Raw genomic sequence first — 19822 nt, 5'->3', positions numbered from 1 at the left:
GCATTTTGTCTTTTTGTTTGCTAAATCCCGCACCGTGGGAGCAGGGGAATCACTTCTCAGCGCTCTGGAGCTCCGCTGCCCAGCGGCCTCCCTGAGCCTCAGTTTCTCTGTGGGCAAGGCTTAGAAGGTATCGCAGAGAGAGAGTGATGGATCTTCAAGGGAAGAATGAGTGACCACCACATTCCAGAGCTCAGCCTGATGTAAATCCCAGGCCAGGAGCCCTCAGATCTGAAAAAGGTTTCACTAAAATACCCAATGAGAAAGCTTCCGGCCCAACGCCCGGTGGCAGCGGGTGCCCAGAAACTGTTTTGTTTGGGTCTTGTTTTCTGGAAAATCGCCTTGCCTTCTCCCGGGCCAGGCTTTCTGAAGGCCAACTTCCGGTCCATTTATCCCAGATGGCCCCTTAGCTCCACAGGGCCAGGAAAGGGTTGACAGAACATGTTACTGAGTCTGGGAAAGAACCCAGCAGAGTTTGGTGGTTTTCTCTCTTCCCGGAAGTTTGCTCATTCCTGGGCCGGTGGCTGAGCTAGGTTTGGCCCTTTCACCTTCATTTGTCTTGGAAGGGCTGGCCTTGGACTATCCCACCCAGTGAGCACTAAATTGGAAAAAACGGTGACATTTTTTAACGAAATGCAAAAACCCCTCAAGGCTAGATAAAGAGCAGAAATGCGAACTGCAAAATATCCGATGGTTCCCGGCAGGTCCTGGAAACGGTCTCTTAATGGCATGAAGGAGAAGCAAGGCTTCTCCAGAGCCCGCAGCTTCAGAACATGCTGGAAGCAGCTGGGACTTCTCAGCTGGCAGCAAGCGCTTGTTTTGTCCCTGGGGTAAAATCAGTAGCCAAGGCGGTCTGCTCTCAATTACCTGCCCTGTGGCTTATCTGAGGTGGGATAACATCAGCATGAGGGAGAGGAGAATTGGGGACAGAGGGGAAGGGGTGACGGTGGCCCTGACCTAGCACATGACACCAGGACATGGACTGGCTCTGGCTTTCTCGAGCTGTGTGTCTTTGGGCAAGTAACCGGCCTTCTCTGGGCACTGGTTTCCTCAACTTAAAATGGAGACACTTGGATGAAATCACTTGACGTTTCCTCTCACCTCCGAATGAAGAAATAGAACATGTTATGGGAGCCCGTCACAGAGCTCGGGCCTCTCTCTCAAAAGGCAAAGAGAGGGGCGCCTGGGTGGCGCAGTCGGTTAAGCATCCGACTTCAGCCAGGTCACGATCTCGCGGTCCGTGAGTTCGAGCCCCGCGTCAGGCTCTGGGCTGATGGCTCAGAGCCTGGAGCCTGTTTCCGATTCTGTGTCTCCCTCTCTCTCTGCCCCTCCCCCGTTCATGTTCTGTCTCTCTCTGTCCCAAAAATAAATAAACGTTGAAAAAAAAAAAAATTTAAAAGGCAAAGAGATAAGAGTCCCAGGGCCGTTCTCAGTACAACTAGAGGTAATAAGTTACCTGTCACCAGTCCTCCCACTTTCTGTAGCAACAAAATCCACGTGGCTAATCGGTATGTCCAATTCAGGGGACCCCGCACGTCCCTTCACGACTGCATGTGTGAGTGCTTGTGCGTGTGTGTATGTGCGTGCATGTATGTGCCTGTGGGGTGTAAATGTCAGGCAAGCGTCCCACTATGCATTGTTTCTGCTCAAGAAAAGACTGCCAAATGGGTAGTTTATCCTGGAAACAGCCCGGAATATCTCACTAGTTCCCCAACTATGTGTTGTGTGGCCTTTTAATTTAGCCCTCATTCCAAATGCATGACATATCCTTTTGACACCTTAAAGAAATGTTTCTCAGATGGCAGGCAGGGCACAGCAGCTCCAGGCTGCAAAAGGAAAACATACGGCCCTGAAAATTAAGTGATTTAGGTCCTCTCCGGAAATGCCTTCCTTCAGGCTACTTGATGTGGTCATTTATTAAGTGACTTAATCAGGAACGTAACGCAATCTCAGAGCGATTAAGGCCCTTTCTGGGCACTCCTGGATCCTCCCAATTATGAGGGGGGGGGGGGTCATGCATTCATAAAAGGACTATCAGAAGAGAATCATTTCCTAGGGCTAAGGAATGGTTAGCTGCTCAGCTAGAAAAGCCCTGTGTTGCTGAGAAATATAGTTAAATCACTAACTCCGGGGAAACGTCCCTCTGATTGAATTTAAGCAGTTGTTAACATGGTTTCACTTGCCCCACACCTGCCTCGTCACTTGCAACGAGTTAAGGTTAGAGAACCACAGCCCATCAGAGTATAAGGAATTCTCGAAGCTCTCCTTGTCCACGCTTGCCATCACTCCGCCAAGGAAGCACAGAGAATGACAGTGCTTAAGGCCATGTACCTTGTCTTTGCAGATCTGGGACCAGCACCCAGTCTCCCTTCTTGCATGTCAAGTCATGTGGCTACACTAAAGGGGAAAGGGACTCTCAGAGACTCTGTTGGAACGGTGAGGGGACCACTGTGGACTCTCCAAATAACCGGATGCGGCTCTGGAGATGAGGAGGGACAAATGGACTCAATATTCCAGAGGAAGCATCCTGAGCAAGTGTAAATGGCTAAATGAATGCTCAGGGGAGGAATATGTTCAAAAATACTTACTGAGGGCCCACTATGTACCCAGAACTATGCTAGAAACCAGGAAAACAGCAGAGAGCACAGCCTCAAGCCTAGTGAGGGAGCTTACACTGGAGGAGGTGAGGAGGTAGGCAGAGAGGGTAAGGGAACAAGCAGATGGATGGAAGGATGGATGGATAGATGGATGCATGGCTGCCACATTTAGAAAGCTAGGAGAGCAATAATGTAGGGGTAAGTTGGGGCCTGGAGTCCAGCCCCTCCCTACAAGCGTGCAGCCCAACCAGAAACACCTCTCTGGCTCAAAACAACTTCAAGGGTCACCCAGTCCTCTATAATCAATACCTTATTGCCCGTAGCCAGCGCTCCAATACTTGCCTTTCACCTCAGTCCTGGCTGATGTCATCACAGAGCCCCCTCACCACCACTGATGAAAATCCCTCCTGCTCCTGGCCTGGAGCAGACACCGCTTCCCAGAATGGCCTCCCCCCTGCCCTCTGCTTCTCGGCCAAATCCCTTCCCCTCTATTTAGCACCTCTGCTCACTCCAGGCCTCTCCTCCTGCCCTACCTGTGCCACACGCCTGAGCTCTTCTGGGAGGTGTGCTACATCTGGTGAGCTGGCCTTGTCTTCCCCAGCCCCCGGCTAAATTGTCAGGTCACCAAGGGCAGCAGCTGTCTTCCCCCTCAGAGTCCCCACAGAGTGGAGCATGTGGCTGGCCACACAAGAGATGATCAATAAGAGACTTTAGGAATAACACCCGCTCTGGACAAAGTAAATGCAAGGAGAGCCCAGGGCAAGTCCCTAGGAAAGTCTGAAACCTGGGCTTTCCTCCTAGAACCTGTTTCACGCAGCCCCCTTCCCTCCACCCCTGCGGTGCTTTCCTGGAGGCTTCTCCTCGAAATCAGAGTTGGGTTGAGGCCTACCATGCTGGGCAGGGTTAGGGGAAGGGCCTCTTGGGCTGTTTTACAACAAGAACTACTCTTCTGAGCTGGCCAGTGACTCAGCATCTTGGATCTCAAATGAAAAAAAAGCTGTTTTCATCCTGGCACGCAGGAAGCACAGAGGGTCCAGCTGACTTTGCGAAGCCACCAAGCCAGGCCCAGCCCCCAGCCGTGTCAGATCCCGGCACCTGAGGCATGTACTGTTCTGCCAGACTCCTAACCAGTCAGGAATGGGGAAACAGCACCTCCTATTGATGGGCTCAGTCATCCCATTTCATAGATGGAAAGGTTGAGATCTAAACATACCAAAACCTCCTAGGGCTCCCCAGGTTGTTCCTCTTTCCCCCTGATGCCTGGCTGGGGGTTCCTCTGACCAGGTGAAAGATGAAGAGTTAACTCTTATTCAAAACAGCTGCAACTCTGCACTAGAGGAAGAACCCCTAAATACACAGCGATTTCATGGGGGTCCTTAACCAGTTTTCGTTGCCTTTGGCATCTGGTGAATCTGCCTAGGCACCCCTTCTCAGAATAATATTTTCTAATGCAGGGGCGCCTGGGTGGCTCAGTCGGTTAAGCGTCCGACTTCAGCTCAGGTCACGATCTTACGGTCCGTGAGTTCGAGCCCCACGTCGGGCTCTGGGCTGATGGCTCAGAGCCTGGAGCCTGCTTCCGATTCTGTGTCTCCCTCTCTCTCTGCCCCTCCCCCGTTCATGCTCTGTCTCTGTCTCAAAAATAAATAAACGTTAAAAAAAAAATTAAAAAAAAATTTTTTCTAATGCATAAAATATGATTGCAAAGAAAACAAATTTGTTGAAATAAAGTTACAAGAATAATTCTTTAAGTTTATTTATTTTGAGAGAAAGAGAGAGAACGAGCACGCTCACACCCGAGCACAAGCGGGGGAGGGGCAGAGAGAGAGGGAGAGAGAATCCCAAGCAGGCTGTGTGCTGTCAGTACAATACCGAACACGGGGCTCGATCTCATGAACCGTGAGATCACGACCTGAGCCAAGATCAAGAGTCCGAGACTTCACCGACTGAGCCACCCAGGTGCCCCAAGTTATAAAAATAATTTTTTAAACGGATATAGTAACACATGCACTTCTTGATTAACATGTTAAGTTGCAAGATCTAGCAGCAGGTCTGATTGGTACTGTAATTTCCAAGTAGTGGTGAGCATAAGCATTTCAACGTGTCCGCCTTGACTTTAACGTGATACGAAAATACCTGTGTTTTCTGCTGGTGGGGAATGCCATAGATACTGCCCAACACTGCTATGGTTAAAGCCTACATTCTTTTTTTTTTTTTAACATTTCATTTATTTTCAAGAGACAGGGACACAGTGTGAGGGGGGAGGTGCAGAGAGAGAGGAAGACAGAATCCGAAGCAGGCTCCAGGCTCTGAGCTGTCAGCACAGAGCCCCCAATGTGGGGCTTGAACCCACCAACACGGAGATCGTGACCTGAGCCGAAGTCTGACTCTTAGCCGACTGAGCCACCCAGGCACCCCAAAGCCTACATGCTTAAAAAAGCAACTAGATTCCAGTTAGGGGTTGGTGATGATAAAGATGAAATTTTTTTCCCATCCAAGTTCACGGATAATTTGACTGCTGTCCACTGGACTGTGAGTGACTGACTACTTAAAGGTGGCCTCATAGGCAAAAGCCTGACGTCCTCCTATCCCAGACTTAGGACCAAGCTCACTTGGAGACACTGAAGAAAGCATGTGCTGAATTGAATCAAATACTTCTCGGCTCCCACCGTGGGCGAGGCATGGATAACACACTATGCCTGCGTCCTTGTCCAGCTCACTCCTGAAAGTTTGGGGCTTTTCATAGAGGGGCTTTATTTTCATGAATATATATTTGGAAGCAGAGGGAGGTGTTAGATAACAGACCCTGCGCCTGCTAACGGGAGACCTGTGCAGTGGCAGGAAACGTTCAAGAACAGTTCATCCTTATGAAAATATCCTCCCTCTGACACCAGCCAGCCTGGGAGACGCGGGAGGGGGCAGTCGGAAATGAATCTCCATTTGAGAATGAGCCAATTATTTCAGTGAGGCGGTTTCACTCCTGCCCCCGCCATGGCTGAAATAAAACACCGGTGAGGTGTTGTTGCACGGGCTTGTCCTCGCATCCCAGCTCAGGTTGCCCCCCAGGGCCGGTCCGGAGGGGGCGGAGGGTCCCAGCTTGGGAGCAGCGCTCGGTCGCACAGGCGCCTATTAGCCCGCCTGGCACCTGGGCAGTCTTCAGGACCCCCTGCCCCGCTTTGCCCCTGCCAAATCGTGGCCGATGTACTCAACATTAACTGAACAGTCATATTGCTCAGAGGAGCAAGACAGGATAGTGGTTACAGGCTCAGACTTTGCCAGCAGACCTCAATTCAACTCCTTCCTCTGCCACTTTAGTCATTCAACCTCTGTGCACCACGGAATACCCACTTTACCGTCTATAAGATGGGCCTAATAATAGTATCCACACTGGGGAGTTGTCGGGGAAATCAGTGAGATCCTGATTCTACAGCCCCTTGCTCAGTAGTAAACATGCAATGAAGGACAGCTGTTATTTACAAATGAACAAAAACCTGTTTTTGAGCTCCTGCTGGAGCAAGGCACCTGTGGGATTCTGGGCCATTTCCATGTTCAAGGATGGGCAAGGGTTGGAAGGGAGAAATTACTCAACTGGTTAATTATTTAAAGTGTATTTGCTTATTTTGAGAGAGAGAGTGGGAGAGGGGCAGAGGGAGAGAGAGAATTCCAAGCGGACTCTGCACCGTCAGCACAGAGCCCTACGTGGGGTTTGAACTCAAGAACTGTGAGAAAGGCTCAGTCCATGACCCCAGAAGGGTGCTAGAAACTCCAGGGAAGCACCAGGCCTCCAGCGTTTGGCCGTGCCCCAGCTGCCTTCCAGCTGCCCACACCACAGACCCAGGGGTGGGGGGTGCAGGGCTGGGGGCCAGCGTTTGTGAGTTCCTGCAGTAGAATGCCATACAGATGAGCATTTTATTGGGAAGAGGACTTTCCTCACCATTTCCAATGGGATCTCAGAGCCCTGTAGGTAGGAATCACTGCTCTTCAGATTAGCAGAGTTTTCAGACTACTCTGCAAATACCAGTCCCTTGTCTGCAATAAGACTGCATTTGCCACCCGTGGCTGTCACCAGAGGGGGCCGGAATCAATGGGCATTAGTGGATTCTGAATATTCCTACATATTTTGGCTTTTCCCAGAAATCTCACTGTCTCACCTGGGGGAGCTGGAGGGAGAGATGCTGAACACAAAGCCTCGGAGGCCTTCCCAAGCACAGCTAAGGCAGGTAAGGAAGGCTCAGCCAGACTTCATTCTGTCTCGCTGATGTCTTGCCCTCTATCCTAATTCTCCCTGTTGTACAAACCCCACGTCAAGACCACCTTTTCAAAGGAGGCTTCCTTGCCCCCCAGACACACAATATTTCCTCCCTCTCAACCTATGTGCCCCGTTTTGTTTTGTTTTCTATAGTTTCACACAGCTTGGTTCTGTTGCCCAACTAGCCCATTAACTCCTAGATGACAGAATGGTGTCCTCCTCTCTTCTTCCCCCAACAGAGCCTGGAACAGAGTCAGACATAGGGTAGAAGTGCCTTAAATACACCTTAGACTGATACTTTGGGAAAATAAGTGTATTTGATTCATTGACCAGAATGGGATGAGATCGAATTGAGTTGAATTGCTGGTGGGCATCGTCAGTATTGTCAATGTCTCAGATTAAATACAAGCTGGAAAAAAAATCTAGTAGAAACTACAGATTCCTTAAGAACGGCCCTATCCCCAGCCACATCCCAAATAGCCACAAAGTCTGTAATACGTTGAGCATCCGAATTTTCCCAATGAGGAGCACACCTGTTATTCAGAAGGAGAAAAGCTCAGTAATTGAATGTATTTACATTTTCTTAGTTTTAGCTTCTACCCTTTACCAGATGAGTCTCCTTCCCCCAAACCCCCAAAGTTATGACTAAACTCATGGGGAGAACGGGCTTGGGATGACCCAGAGGTATATTCACCAACCCACTGAGGGTGAAATTGCCCCCATGACTTCAGGACTAATTTTCTCATGTGAGTACGAATGTGTGTATTCATCATTCCCTATGAATATAAGTACACAGGTCTTTGTGTGTATCCTCATGTGTATGTGTGGGGACAGGTATTTGCCTATATATACATTTATTTATATGTGTGTGTGTATACATTCCTGTTTGTTTCCGTGTGTGTGTGTGTGTGTGTGTGTCTCCACATACCCTTGGAACAAGACCCTAAATTAAAGTCTTTCTAAGACTCCAAAATGGATCACTCAATAATCCTGTAGGCTTAATTTAAGACTTCCCCATGAGGAAATCTCATTTTATGAAATGCTCATGGATTTCACGGTCTGAATCTGTTCTTCATCTGTGCTAGTCTCTTCATGGTGCCTTTTCCCCGGGTCTGCCCTCGTCCCGGCTCTGGCTCCAGCCCTCCTCCTCTTTGCGACAGTCTCAGCTTAAGACAAGGAACCCGTACCCACCCGTATCACACCTTGCATCCATGTTAGACTATGTTTGTTCACTCTTTAGTGCTAACTTATTGCTGAAAACGATATATTTTTATTGTATGCCTTATGTAGTGAGTGCACGTCCTTTGAGGAAGAATGTGTTTGCTGGTAGTGCAATCTGCTGAGAATCAAGTGTCCTCATAGGCCTCTGTAAGTATTTATCAAATGCCAGAAGTATGAGGGAAGAGGAGGCTTGAGTCTCACAGCCATAGGTGGAGACAATTGTGTTCATAGCTCATCGCAGACCCACTCAGAGAAGAACCTGAACTTCCAGGGTCAATGCTGGATCAATGTGCCCGGTATGGCTGGGAATATATACTCAACAGTATGTGATTTCTTCCCTGGATGTGTACATATGTCTGTGTGTGGGACACAGGGTATGTGTGTGATGGGCAACACCCCATGATGTCTGGGTTTTCAAATACTCCCAGGGTCTGGATATTGACTTTGGCCAACATGGATTAAATGTGGAGCAAATTCAGCTTATGGACTCTAAAATAGTGAGTCCTATGTGGTCAGAAGCTCAGAAGAGCACTTTCAAAAACCCAGATCATGCCGGCTCTCGTGGGGGATCCAGCATTTATTTCCAGCCACCTGCTGGGACAGGGTGAAGGGTCTTTGGGATGCTGTAAATGATAGGCTAGATATTAAAAAGGGAGGGGTGTGGCAGAAGTGGAGGAAAGTATGACTCAGAAAGATTCGTTTGCAACTATAGCCCTTACATCCATTTTGCAAGCTCCTCTTAGGCAGCATTAATTCTGGCTGAACAACCTTGTAACAACACTGAGAGTTTACCAAATGGTTCATGGATAGAGTTACATTTAGCCTTCACAATAACCTCATGAGGCAGCTGTTCATATGAACCCATTTGCAGAAGAAGAATGAAATATTGTCCTAATTTAGGCAGTCCCAAGGAAGCCTTGAGCCACCATGGCATGGACCAGGGAAAGGAATGAAGCTCCCTTAAGGGTGGGGAATTGTCCCAACTGGGTTGTGGCCCATGGTGGACAGCATGTAGGCAATGTCTGCAGTACAGTGGGGACTGGGGCACTTAGGATGGATTCCCCACGAGCATGTGAGCTGAGGAGCTCTAGTCTAGGGGGGGGCAGGAATTGGGGAAAGTACTATCCAAAGCCAGATAGAGGGCAGCTAAGAGTTCCAGAGGCTAAGATCTATCAGAGTTACTCCAGCCAGTGGCTGTGGATGTGAGCACAGTGTCTGTCTGCCCCCCTTAAGGTGAGAATGCAGATATTAAGGGCCAAGGCAGGGAGGCTGGGGTTTAGGACAGGTATTCAGATCCAAGAGAAAATTGGATTGCTAAGAGGAAAGCCAAATGATCAATTATCAATTGCTGTGTAGCAGTCACTCCAAAACTTAATGGCTTAAAACAACAGCAATCATTTATTTTACTCATGAATCTGCAACTGGGACAGGGCTTGGCAGGGATGGCTCATCTCTGCTCCTTGTGTATCATCCGGGACAATTTGACTAGAGTTGGAAGATCCACTTTCAAGATGGAGCACTGGCATGTTGGCAAATGAGTGCTGGTTGCTGCTTGGAGCTTAGCCAGATCTGGGGCAGGGCAGTGGGGGAGGACTCAGCTCTTTTCCACAGGGGCCTCTCAACAGGGCTTCCTTACAGCTTGGTGGCTTGTTCCAAGAGCTAGTGTCCCAAGATAATAGGGCAAAAGCTGTATTGCCTTTCCCGACCTGGTCTCAGAAGTCATATGATGTCATTTCTGCCATTATTACAAGCCTATTACAGATTTAAGGGGAATAAACATAGACCATCACCCTCTTCATACACACACACACACACGCGCACACACACACACACACACACACCCCTCAACAAGAAGATTATCAAAGACACAGTAAAAGAAGGGTACATGGGATTGAGATATTGCTGTCGCATTCTTTAGAAAATCAAATCTGCCACACAAAGGTAAATTACTGATACTACTGCCATCATCCCTTTTCAACAAATATTTTTTTGAGAACTTACCATCTGCTAACCGAACCAGAGGACCCAGTCCCTGCTTTCAAGATGCTCACAGACTGATAGGTAAGATATAAAGGGGTTATCAAGAAAGCAGGGATAGAAGGAACCTACTTCAACATCACAAAGGCCATATATGAAAGACCCACAGCTAATATCATCCTCAATGAGGAGAAACAGTTTTTCTCCTAAGGTCAGGAACACTACAGAGATATCCACTCTCACCTCTGTTGTTCAACATAGTACTAGGAGTCCTAGTCTCAGCAATCAGACAACAAAAAGAAATAAAATCCATACAAATTGGCAAGGAAAAAGTCAAACTTTCACTGTTCGCCGATGACACGATACTCTACGGGGAAAACCAAAAAAAAAAAAACTCCACCAAAAAATTGCTAGAACTGAAACATGAATTCAGCAGAGTCGCAAGATATAAAATCAACATGCAGAAATCTGTTGCATTTCAATACACCAATAGTGAAGCAACAGAAAAAGAAATCAAGGAATCGATGCCATTTACAATTGCACCAAAAACCATGAGATACCCAGGAATAAACCTAACCAAAAAGGTAAAAGATCTCTATGTTGAAAACTATAGATCGCTAATGAAAGAAAATGAAGAAGACACAAAGAAATGGAAGAATATTCCATGCTTATGGATTGGAAGAACAAATATTGTTAAAATGTCGATACTACCCAAAGTAATCTACAGATTCAGTGCAATCCCTACCAAAATAGCACCAGCATTCTTCACAGAGCTAGAACAAACAATTCTAAAATTTGTATGGAACCAGAAAAGACTCCAACTAGCCAGGGTAATACTGAAAAAGAAAACCAAAGCTCGAGGTTTCACAATCCTGGACTTCAAGCTGTATTAGAAAGCTGTAATCATCAGGCAGCATGGTAATGGCACAAAAACAGACACATAGATCAATGCAACAGAATAGAGAACCCACAAATGGACCCACAAATGTATGGCCAACTAATCTTTGACAAAGCTGGAAAAAACATCCAACGGAAAAAAAGACAGCCTCTTCAGCAAATGGTATTGAGAAAACTGGACAGAGACATGCAGAAGAATGAATCTGGACTACTTTCTTACACCATACACACACACACACACACACACACACACACACACACAAAATCAAAATGGATGAAAGACCTAAATGTGAGACAGGAAACCATCAAAATCCTAGAGGAAAACACAGGCAGCAACCTCTTTGACCTCGGCCACAGCAACTTCTTACTAGACATGTCTCCAGAGGCAAGGGACACAAAAGCAAAAATGAACTACTGGGACCTCATCAAGATAAAAAGCTTCTGTACAGTGAAGGAAACAATCAGCAAAACTAAAAGGCAACTAATGGAATGGGAGAAGATATTTGCAAACGACGTATCTTTTACATGGCTAGTATCCAAAATCTATAAAAAACTTCTCAGACTCAACACCTCAAAAACAAATAATCCAGTGAAGAAATGGGCAAAAGACATGAATAGCCACTTTTCCAAAGAAGACATCCAGATGGCCAACTGACACATGAAAAAATGCTCAACATCCCTCATCATCAGGGAAATACAAACCAAAACCACGAGATACCACCTCACACCTGTCAGAATGGCTAACATTAACAACTCAGGCAACAACAGATTTTGGAGAGGATGCAGAGAGAGAGGATCCCTTTTGCAATGCTGGTGGGAATGCAAACTGGTGAGCCACTCTGGAAAACAGTATGGAGGTTCCTCAAAAAATTAAAAATGGAACTACCCTACGACCCACAATTGCACTACTAGGTATTTATCCAAGGGATACAGGTATGCTGTTTCGAGGGGACGTAGACACCCCAATGTTTATAGCAGCACTATCAACAATAGCCAAAGTACGAAAAGATCCCAAATATCCATTGACTGATGAACGGATTAAGAAGATGCGTTATGTACATACAATGGAATACCACCCGGTGACGAAAAAGAATAAAATCTTGCCATTTGCGACCACGTGGATGAAACTAGAGTGTATTAGGCTAAGTGAAATAAGTCAGTCAGAGAAAGACAAATACCATATAATTTCTCTCATGTGGAATTTAAGAAACAAAACAGATGAACATAGGGGAAGGGAAGGAAAAATAAAATAAGATAAAAACAGAGAGGGAGGCAAACCATAAGAAACTCTTCAATATAGGGGACAAACTGAGGGTTGCTGGAGGGGTGGTGGGTGCGTGGGGCATGAGCTAAACGGGGGATGGGCATTAAGGAAGGCACTTGTTGGGATGAGCACTGGGTGTTATATGTAAGTGAGGAATCACTGGATTCTACTCCTAAAGCCAATACTACACTGCATGTTAACTAACTTGAATCCAAATAAAAATTAAAAAAAAAAAAAAAGAAATCAAGGGGTTATGGTACCATGAGATGGTGTAACGGTGGGAATGAGTATAGGAAGGTGACGTGGGAACTGGAACAGGGCCGCAGCCCCAACCTGGGGGAGGAAGAGTGTCAGGAAAGTTTTCCAGAGAAAGTAACATCTCATCTGAGTCCTGAAAAATAAGGGGTTTGGGAATGAGGGAGAGGTTTCCAGGGAGAGGCAACAGCACATACAAAGATCCGCAGGAGGGAAAGATACCCCTCAGCTTTGCTGCAGTGACAAACAACCCCCAAATCTCAGAGGTTTACAGCCACGCACATTATTTCTCGCTCATATTAAATGCAGGCTGCAGGCCAGCTGTGACTGTGCTTTGAGCTGGGGCTCCGCTCCATCTTCTCTTTCATCCTGTAACACAAGCTGGAGTGACACCTGTCTGGGGGTATGAGAGCAAAAGAAGAAAGAGTCCTGGTGGCAACGTACAATGTCTCTAAAAGCTTCTGTTCATCCACTCGCATTTATTAGTCAACCCTGTCATGTGGCCAAGTCCAGGGCCAATGAGGCAGGGACGTAGGCTTCTCCCATAAAGGAATAAGTAGGTGGTGATAGATATGTATGACCGGAGTGGAAGAGCCCATGGAGATCACTCAGGATGGCTGAAGCCTTGAGGAAGCGATGGGCATCTGGATATATGCACAAAGTCCGATGACAAAGGACCTCAGAAACCATGCTAAAGCGTCTAAATTTCATCCTGAGGTTAACAGGTGCCATTAGAGGAATGTAAACCCGGAGTGGCACAATCATATCTGTGCTCTAAATTGGTGGCTCTGGCTGATTCTTGATAGAAGGGTTAGAAAAGGCATCACACTGGGGAGTGGGGAGAAAGGAAACAATATTTGTTTAGTGCCTTTTATGTGCCGGGCACCAAACCTCCACATTCCATAGAAGACTAGAATAGTAGCCCACCCATCACCTCATTCTTCCATGTCTGGACTCACAGTCTCTGCAGATCAGGCACTGGGCCATACAGTCCCTCCCCGCCCTCCCCCACGCAACATCACCGACTGGAGTGGGAATCACCTGACCAAAGATGAGCCTAAGATTCTCCGCCCCCCCTCCATCCCTCTGTCTTCCTCTTCCTCTCCTCCTGTCCTTTCCCTCTCCCTCCCTCTATCCCCTGAATTCTGAACGGGTTGGGGGGGGCAGAGATTTCAGAGTGCCTCCCGAGTGGCTGAACGAGGGACTCAATGAAAAACGAGGGAAGTATTAAAAGGAGTAGCAACAGGGAAAGCTTCTCTTCAGAGAGAAAACAAGCATGCTCAGATGGGAGCGGAGGAGAGATGACTCTGCCATCGGGAAGGAGGAAAAGCCTTGATTTCTAACTACTGTCCAGTTTCTGGTTCCATCCCTGTTAAGGACAATGGGGTTCCCTGCCCTTGAATCCATGTGCTACCCCTGAATCCTTACAATAAATTTATTCTTTTGTTTATTCTATTAGTCCGAGTGGATTTCTGTGATTTGCACCTCAAAGTACCTTGACTAAGATATTTTAATTCTCTGAGTCCCCCTAAGTTCACCCCAGGCATAATGGGGCCATGAATCCATCCAGACTTTACCAGCTTGGGACCACGGCTGCTGTACGGCCTGCCCTGGTCGCAGTGGGCTCCTGCCCGGCAGGGGCTCACATAGACCGAAGGTCACGAGCCCCAGGGCCCGGTGGTTGAAACCTCAGGAGGGCAGAGATGGCTTTTCCTAGAACCTAGAGCCGTCTTCCTGACACCTGCAATGAACTCTCAACCACTGGGAGCTGGAAGTGCCCAGGGAGCGGAACTTGGAGTGGAAAGGACTGGGGGTAGGTGGGGAGAGCTTACTGGTAAAGCTGCCCCAGTGAAGTGGGTCAAAGCCAAATGGCGGGAGGAAAGAACTCAGGTTTTCCATAGCTGCTGGACTTGTACTTAACCTCTCAGAGCCTCAGGGTCACCACCTGTAAAATGGAGCTGTAGGTGGGCCTCGTGCATGGAAGAATCATGAGATTATGTGAGATATCACGGTGCCCGGCATATAATAGCCATTCAGCAAATTCTTCCTATTATTATTATCCTAATTATCTTGCTATTATAGAGGAACTAAGGGCAGTAAGGCTTATGGTTTATAGTATGGGTTTTGGCACCAAGGACTGAAACTTCAGAGGCTTTTTTTTACCAGCTGCATGGCTGCATTGGTCGAGTTGCTTAACCTCTGAGCCTGTCTCCTCCTCTGTAAATGCTGATAATACCCATTTTATAGGGTTATTGGGAACCAGAGGTTGCATTACCTTTATCCCTAATCCCAAATGCAACTGTATTCAATTCAACAAGAATTTGTTGAATGCTTATTGTGTGCCAAGCACCGGGTCATTATTCTCATTTTACAAATGAGCAAAATAGGCTCCAAGACTGAGTAATTTACTGAGGTGGTGGGTCTGGATCAAGGCCTGTCTGATGACAAAGGCTGTGCCCACTGCCCTACTCACCCTACTTTCCCCAAATGTGAGCATTTACTAACAGCGCAACTATACTAGAACGATTGGAACAGAGACAGCAACTGCCAAAGGGCCCACCACACCTGTCATCACAAACCCGAATGCCACAGTGCTACCAGAGGACATCTATTTGAGGCTGACATTGACCTGGTCCCTCTGCAGCAGCCTCACGCACAGGTTGTCCTAAGCTATGTGCCCTCCCCAGCAGGGCTGTATCTTGTTTCTACCTACTTTAGTAGAGCATTTGCACAGCACTGTGCATAAATTAATTAGCACACATGCTTCTATAAGAAACAGCCCCTGGATGTTAGCCTTAATTCACAGAGACAACAAAATAAAGTATTGGATTTCCAAGTTAAGAACAATCTGACTTTTTTCAGGTTCCCTTTCAAGAAATGCAGAACTTGATGGAAAACCCTGTGTGACTGCTTTCAACGGCTGGGTGAGAGTGCCCTCTTGCTCAGGCGCTACCCAAATCAGGAGAGCCAAGAGCAGGCACCAGCCAGGGGGAGGGGCTATCACTGATGAGCGGGACTGATGCATTGTAATTAATGCTAATAAAAATAGATACTGCAGGAGAGAGTAGTGCCAAGCCAGGAATCCCTACTCCCGGATAGAATTTCTCACAGGTAATGGAAAGAAGAAGAAGGAAAAAAAAAAAAGTCACTTCTTATAGGAAACCTGATCTACACGTTGCCTACAGAGGATTTTTGTAAAGTAACTAAGGAAATGCAACTAAAGACAGCAGCCCCAGAAAAATTAGACTAACTCTGCGTTGAAAACTTTCTTTCCTGCAACCCAAGGGAACCTGGTAACGCCACAGGCAGTCAGATACACTCAGAATTTCTAAGAGCAGCGCGTTCAGTCTGCAGCTTCTATGCAGCCCTAAGGGGAATCCAACACCCAGTGCTTCTGGTTGGAGGAAGCCGACACAACGCTGAGACTTCCCCTACGAAGAAGAGGAGAGCTAGGAGGGAAGAACGGGAGAGAGGGGGAGGAAAGGGGCCATTTTCCTATTGGCCTGGTACTTCGCAGTTGCTGCTGTCGGTCAAATCCCACTGGTCATGCTGCCGTCCATTCAAACATTCCCCGGGCGCCCACGGTGTGCAAGGCAGATCCAGATTCTCCGGGAGGGGGCGACGGGATAAGAGGGTGAAACGCTGGTGTCTGTGCCCCAGGGATGGTGTGATCAGACCATGGCAACCTAGTGCGCCTCCGAGGGAGCGCGCCCCACTTCTAGTGGCCTCTCTGGCAGCGCAAACGTCCGGTTAGTGCTGGGGGAAGTGGGTAGGGAGGAACCAGCGCGCCTTCCCGGCGCCCTCTGGCTGGTCCACTAGAGGCCTGGGGGGAACTGCGACTCACCCAACGACCTGGACTCTGAGACCTGCCGCTTGGGGGCGCTCGCGGGCAGACCCTGCCGAAGGCACGTTTAGGGACGAAAAGGACCTCTGAGGCTCCTACGAAAAGAAAAATACCAAAAAGAAAAACCGGGCGGCGGATTCAGGCGGCTTCCTGAACCCAAAGCCGAGAGTCTGGCCGCCTCCCCCGGATGCCCGGCCCGCCGTGCCCGCGCCCCAACCTCTCCCCAGGCAAAGGGGCCCGGCGTCCCCTGCCAGCCCGGGAGGGAGCGTGGCGCGAGCAGGAAGGGACCCCAGCACTGAGCCGTGACCGCGGGCGGGGACAGAAGGCCGCGAGCCAGGCCGGGCGTCGTCGGACCGCGGGCAGCGCCCCTGGCTTGGGTACCCGCCTCGGGTTCCGCTTGGTCCCCGCTCGGTCCCGGCGCCTCCTCGGGCCGAGTCACCGGTTTACCGACCTCCAAACCGGCCCCGAGCCCTAGTTCTCGCTCTTTTCGTTTGAACAAGAGCCCCTGTGAGCCTGTGCGACCTCCAACCCGTTGTCTCCGGAGGGCCCTCTAGACTGCCCCGTGGGTCCTGAGCAAAAGCCCCAGAGAAGGACGGTGCTACTCCGGCCTTTGGGGGCCTGTGACCGTGCAGGCATGTGCGGCGCCGGCGACGCCCGGAGTCGCGTCGTTACGGGAGGGCTGCGGCCGGGAGCCCAGTGCCCGAAACCTTGCCCGGGGCTGGGGGCGCCGTGGGGGCCACTTTCTGAAATGGAGATTCACGTGAGCGGAATGCCTGCGCCTTGACTGCCCCCAAACGCTGGGCAACACAGACCGCCATGGGGTGCTGGGTTTTGCCAATACCCCCTCGGGTCCGCGAGGCAGCCACGCAGCCTGAGGGGGCGAAGGGCCCGGCGGCTGCGGCGGCGGGGAGGCGCCCGGAGTCTCAGCGCACACCAGCCCTGCTCCGCTTGCCCGCTTTCAACGAAACTGGCCTCTGAGGCCCGAGCCGGAGGCCGGGTCTCTCAGCGAGTTTGCTGCGGGAACAGCGGGCTCTGGGATTGCGGACGCCCGCTACAGTCCCCCAGCCACCCCGGGGCGGCGACGCCCCAGAACCCAACCCGGTGCGAGCTGCGGGGAGGGCCTGAGGCGGCAGGGCCAGGGCCAAACTCTGCCCAGGGGATTCCTGCAGGCTTTAAAGCCTGGAAAAAAATAAATAAATAAAGATTAAAAAAAAAAAAAAAAGCTTCTGGTCTTCTGGTTTGGCATAGAGCCCCCCCCCCCACACCGTCCCCTCCTCTGCTGGTGGAAATAGCCTACAAGCAGCTGCTCCTTAGATCACCCTCTTCTTTCCAAACTGGCCTCAACCCAAAGTCAGAGAAGCCCTTTGGGGGCTGGTGCGGCTGCTTTCTCCCTTTCCCAAAAGTTCTGCTAGTGGGTAATGTACTGGCCCCGGGCTGGGTCATCTGTGGGGGCCCAAGGGCTTTGTGCTGGGGAGCTTCCAGCCCAACTCCAGACATAAAGGCCCCAGACTGTCCCTGACCAAGAGTCAGGGGCAAAGGCATTCTGTCAGAGTGAGCTCATTGGAGCACACCCATCCACCTGTGCTGCTGCCTTCCAGAAAGTCCCATCCCAGGGGACTGCCAGCACACTTTGGAGGTCAAAGGAGACATTTCAGTGAGTCCCAAATTTCCACGTGTCTGCTAAAGTTTTCTCCTTCCCAGCCATGGAGCTTCTCCTATTTGTGCTGAAGAGATGGCAAATGCAGGCCTCCCCAGCATGTCTCAGGGAAAGAAAGAATATGGGATTGGGTAGATTGGGATAGGTTAGACCCAAGGCTTCTCCAGCAGCTGCTTTGAGTACTGGCACCGGGGGCTAGGATTGCCTTAAGGTCAGGCTGGCAAATCCTCCCCCAGTCAGCTCCCCCGTGCTCTGTCCTGTGGCAAAGCCTTCCAGGGAGGGGGCTGGACAAGAAGGGGCTTCAGATTGTGAAGAGAGCCCAGCTAAGCTTGGAACCCTTTTAGGGCAGGCCCTCAGCTATCCCTGCCGGCAAGAGGTTCTAGCTCAGACCTGTGAGAACTGGGTTTCTGCAAACATGGGAGGAAGGGGAGAGTTGGTGGCATGGACACACACCCATACATTGGGTGTTGGTGTTCCAGGTTTTCTGTGCTTGCTCTGTGATGGCTTTTCACATGGCACCCATGATATTATCCAGGTCAGCATCTGTTCTCTTGGCAGGGGTGACTCTTGGGTTTGGCAGCCAGGGGCCCCAAAGAGGGCAAAGTTGGAAAGAACAGTGAGTCTGAAGTTCCAGAAAATCTGCCTTAGCTGAACACGGCAGGACCCAGTCCTGGAGAAAGTTCAGTCTTGAAGCTCCAAGAGTCCAGGGAGGGGGACATTCATAGTGGAAGCTGCGGCTGAGGATGCTAAGGTTACCCGCTTTTTCAAAGTTAGGATTCTCAGACCCGCCCCCAGCTCAGAATCAGGGGGGGATGTGAAAGATCACGCAAGCCCCATCTAAGAGTGGGAGAAGGTGAGGTAGAGCAGACCATAAACTGGTCCAAAGTCTTACACCAGGAACTTACTGTCCAGTCCCACTCACTGGCCCCAGACCATGGTGCTCCCCCACAGCCCCAGCCTGTCCTTGCCAAGAGGTAGGATGGCCATGGTGAGAGCTGGGACCAGCCTGCTGTCATTAACCTTGTGGCTGAAGATGAGGTCTTAGAAAGAGTAGGTTGCCCATTCTTGGGGGTCAGCAAGGTAGACTCTGAACGTTAGTGAGGCCAGGGGTAAATATTTCCCCCATGTCTCCCAGAGTCCTCTAAGACCGACTCTTGCATGAACCTTGTGTGGCAGCACGCAGGACTCTGCATAGGGTGGCCTGGATGCAGCAGGCCCCCTCCCAGACAACAGACACGGCTTCTGAAGATGCCACCTGGATTTCTGCAGGCAACTGTCCCTGGCACTGGTTTGGAACCTACTTTGACAGCCCTGGTCTCAACACACACAGGAGGAGGCGGGAGAGGCCTCCAAAAACAGGCCTTAGGGCGAGTCCCCCCAGGGTTCCACTTTTTCATGTCTGCAACTCCCCCGGAAGATTTCTAGAATACTAGAGCAGGAGGAAACTTTTGGAAATCTTGCGAAGGAAATGAACACTTACAGAAATAAACACAAGCTTTTCTCATAGACACCAAGCAAAGCAAAAACTTGAACCCAGGGTTCTACCGTCTCCCATCCGGCGCTCCTAACACAAACTGCAGAGAAAATGTAAAAGGGTGGGAAGGAAAAGAGATGTGGCCTAGACACCAGTTCCACAGTTCCAAGCTGAGGGCAGAGCCCAGGCTCGGTACTGGCTTGGGTCCTGGAACTGGGAGCAGGGTTGACTCCAGCCTCCAACAGCTCAGAGCAAAGAAGGGAAACGGAAGTGGAAAGGACCAGTCCGGGAAGAAGCTAAGCCCCGGGCTTTTTCAAAACCGTAGGAACAGCAGTAACACCGCCCCCCTTCTACCCCCAGATCCTCCATCTACTCCCCCTGCCCTCCTCCCAG

The sequence above is a fragment of the Lynx canadensis genome, chromosome A3, assembly GCF_007474595.2.
Source record: "Lynx canadensis isolate LIC74 chromosome A3, mLynCan4.pri.v2, whole genome shotgun sequence".
Taxonomy (NCBI): domain Eukaryota; kingdom Metazoa; phylum Chordata; class Mammalia; order Carnivora; family Felidae; genus Lynx; species Lynx canadensis.
Note: the sequence above shows the minus strand (reverse complement) of the source record.